The 3,650-nt window shown below is 48.4% G+C and overlaps 1 protein-coding gene across 2 annotated transcripts in view; it reads right to left on the bottom strand.

Moving 5' to 3' along the window:
• filip1l (filamin A interacting protein 1-like) overlaps nt 1-3,650 on the bottom strand; it is a 64,387-nt gene that overhangs the window by 7,227 nt on the left and 53,510 nt on the right. Inside the window, exon 1 of one of the 2 annotated variants that reach the window (XM_008284133.1) lies at nt 746-992. The exons of the other annotated variant lie outside the window; for it this stretch is intronic. The gene's annotated coding sequence lies outside the window, so the exon portion shown is untranslated. Of the gene's footprint in view, nt 1-745; nt 993-3,650 lie in introns of those variants that run through there. 2 annotated transcript variants of the gene reach the window in all.

Genomic DNA, 3,650 nt, shown 5'->3' with positions numbered 1-3,650 from the left:
GCTCTAACTCTCCTGGACCACTTCACCTTTTTGGTTTATATGGAAGTTATATTTCCAAAATGCTGAAGGCACCTCGTGGAAAGCTAAGTCGTTGCCTTATTTCACTGGTGTAACTGCAAGTTAATGTCACCTGTTGATTGGAACAAGCATAATTTGAAAGAAAAAAAAAACAGAATTTGATTTTAAAAAATTGACAATTTGCTCCACATCAGCATAAAACCTGAAGTCTGTCTGCCTCTCTGTAGACTTGGGATGCAGTTATTCTGGAGTAATGAAGTGTTTGTCCACTCTGTGACATGAAGGTGTCGTTATTTCTGCAGTTGTCACAGCGAAGCTTAACTCTACATGATCCACGATGGCACACGGGCACTAACACATGGTTTAGATCTGATCCGTTCTGACCCAGAGTCCGTCAGATTGTCTCCTGCTTTAATTTCTCATGAATGAATGTTCATTTGTTTCAGAGTTCCTTCACTCGTGGTAGATTTTGCTAAATTCAACATGAAGCTGTTCATAATGTGCACAGACGCAGTTACTACACATGAGAATTACACATTTGAGTTTGATTCATGTTACATGTGTGATCCTCAGACGTACCGACAGAAACTACACACAGCTAAAGAGAAGACTCTTCACAGTAAAGTCAGAATGACAAAAGGAGACGAGCATCGGAACATCTGCATGTCTCCAGCTAGTCCAGAGATCAACAGCTCTTCTACAAGTTTAGAAAGTTGAGTGTTCCTACCTGTGCCAGAGGCTTTCCCAGCGCTACAGCCATAAGCTCATTAAGTCGCCGTACGGCAGCCGACTCGTCCTCTCGCTCTGTTAGTAGCTCTAATGTGTTCATTCCTGCACTCAGACCAACAATAAGGGATGTGCTCGCTGCCTATGGACCATTACATCATCAGCATGTCCTTATATGGAGCTTTGCATTGCAGAGGCTGGCTGGAAGGGGTGTGCTCGCTGCTATGTGCTCTCGTCTGCTCAAGTCACTGTTTCACTCCAGTTTGTGGCAAAGAAGAGCTTTTTGTTGACGCGTGTAATGTGTGAAATATCTGGCCGCTGTGTCAGAGCCGGAGAGGCAGGACGCGAAGACAGACGGCGAGGTCGGGTTACATGACTTCCTCCTGGCTCTCGTCAACTTCACGTGTATAAAGCCAAGAACGGAGGAAAAAATAATCAGCTCGCAAAGCGAATAAGAGATTTTTGGATGAGGATTTGTAATTGAGACCAGTGTTGAGGAACAAGACAAGACATGTAATACGTGCTGCATCTGTCCATGCGAAACATACGAGCCAGCTGGTCTCACAGAGGAGCTCAGATACCAGGCTGCTCCATGGCCGGTACCAGGTAGAACACGCTGTCAGGCGCTGGAGTGGCGTCAAACAGTCCTGGCTTCTCTCTGAGCTGTGTTCAGCTAACAAGAAGCGACCTGTTCTTTCAGCACGTTCAGGGCTTTATGTCACTCACATCATGAAGCAAAAGCTTAATGGCCAAAGTATGATTTGCAAATGTGCTGAAGTATTAAAAGTAGAAGTACACGTCATGCAGGATTGTTCCTGTTCGACTACCATTACATTGTCTGACATTATTGTTTTTAGCATTTTGGCAAATATCCTTATCTGACTCTCAGCCAGACACCACAGAGACTTCTACCGCCGTCGGATCTGTTCACGAACATGAAGCTGAACCAGGACACGGCTCAGCTGGACGAGGAGAGGCTGAAAGAAGCTCTCATTTCTTCCTCTGAAGGCAGAACCGTCTGCCTCCCAGCATACAGGCCGTCACAGCTTTACAGTCTCATTATCATAGCAGGAGGATTTCAGTTTGGTCGAGGACAAATCAGACTTTTAATCTTGCCGAGGCAGATTTAAATTAAAATCCAGGCAGATGTTAAATCTGCCAGGATTTTAATTTGGCCTGTGATTAATATATATAATCACTCAATGTCTGTGTTTTAATATTCAGTCAAAGGTTTTTACTAAAATGTAACTTTTACATAATGTTGTTTTTTTAACGTTAGCTGTGTCCATCTCAGCTAACGTTGTGAGAACGTGTGACGGGAGGCGTGGGCAGGTAGATGTTGCCTTTGGATATAAAGGAGGTGTTTAAGCTGGTGGATTTTCGTGCTGCAGCGTAATCGCAGCTAAAGCCGGCACACATTCTCTCTATCAGTGGCTCATTGTTCGTGTCACAATGCTGCCATGTCTACCGTCATGATCACATTGTTGTGCATTTCTCACACTACAGCTGGTGACTGGATCCATACGTAAAGTCCCTGTATGGCCTGTTGGCAGGACGGATGTTTCAGGGAGGTCTTTTCTTTGCTGTCAGTGATGTTATGAGGAAACTGTTTATTGTCGCAGCAGCTCTGGTGATGCTGCAGGAACATGTGCAGGTGACATCAGTGCTTCCAGAACAGCAGCAGGACACAAGACACGCAAGAAGAAAGAAAATCAGTACGAGCCAGTTTGTCAAGACACGAGGTGTTTGCTGTGAGCGTCAGGCAGTAAAATACACGATGTCATGGCATGACGATGGCTGCTGGATGCTAGCAGCTGTTTGATGGACACACGCCATCCAGTGACGTGACCCTTCCTGTCACCTGAACACCACTGGCTTGTAATCTTCATTAATCTCTGCCTTTAAAGGACGTAATCACACATCAGGCTCACGATAATGACAGGAAACATGTCCCAACAGCTTAAGTCGCTTTGGGACAACTTAAAATCCACAAACGTCACACAGAAATCCCTCATCTTGGGCCAGCAAGTGTCCTCCACATCCAGCTTCGTTTCGTCTGTTCTCTGATGCAGCAGGTGCAGGCGTCCACACTGTGGCCTGATGGCAGCAGCAGACCACCACCTGGAAACATGTGGCCAGGGACTCGTGTAGACACACAAACACTAATGAGTTATTGGAGGAGGACCGTGAACGAGGCCGGCCTGGGCACAGTGCTGCTTGGAGCCAAAGGCAGCGTTTCTGTTTGGAGTCTTCAGCTTATCGATTACCACAGAAGACAGAGCGATGGTGTGGACTGTTCTGAAAGCTCCGCGTGGGGGTGGGCCCTTGTGCTGCCGACCGCTAGAGGCCAGAGGGTCAGAGGCCAGAGGATCAGAGGGTCAGAGGGTCAGAGGGTCAGAGGCTGGAGGGTCAGAGGCCAGAGGGTCAGAGGGTCAGAGGTCAGAGCATCAGAGGCCAGAGGATCAGAGGCCAGAGGGTCAGAGGATCAGAGGCCAGAGGGTCAGAGGGTCAGAGGGTCAGAGGATCAGAGGTCAGAGCATCAGAGGCCAGAGGATCAGAGGCCAGAGGATCAGAGGGTCAGAGGCCAGAGGGTCAGAGGATCAGAGGCCAGAGGATCAGAGGGTCAGAGGCCAGAGGCCAGAGGATCAGAGGTCAGAAGATCAGAGGTGAAAGGGTCAGAGGCCAGAGGATCAGAGGTCAGAGGACAGAGGATCGGAGGCCAGACGATCAGAGGCCAGAGCGTCAGAGGCCAGAGGGTCAGAGGATCAGAGACAAGAGGATCAGAGGGTCAGAGGATCAGAGGCCAGAGGGTCAGAGGGTCAGCGGCCAGAGGATCAGAGGTCAGAGGCCAGAGGCCAGAGGATCAGAAAATCAGAGGCCAGAGGATCAGAGGCCAGAGGATCAGA

Source organism: Stegastes partitus, unplaced genomic scaffold (assembly GCF_000690725.1).
Source record: "Stegastes partitus isolate 25-593 unplaced genomic scaffold, Stegastes_partitus-1.0.2 Scaffold348, whole genome shotgun sequence".
NCBI lineage: Eukaryota > Metazoa > Chordata > Actinopteri > Pomacentridae > Stegastes > Stegastes partitus.
The sequence above is the reverse complement of the archived record's forward strand: the minus strand, read 5'-3'. Positions and strand labels throughout refer to the sequence as shown.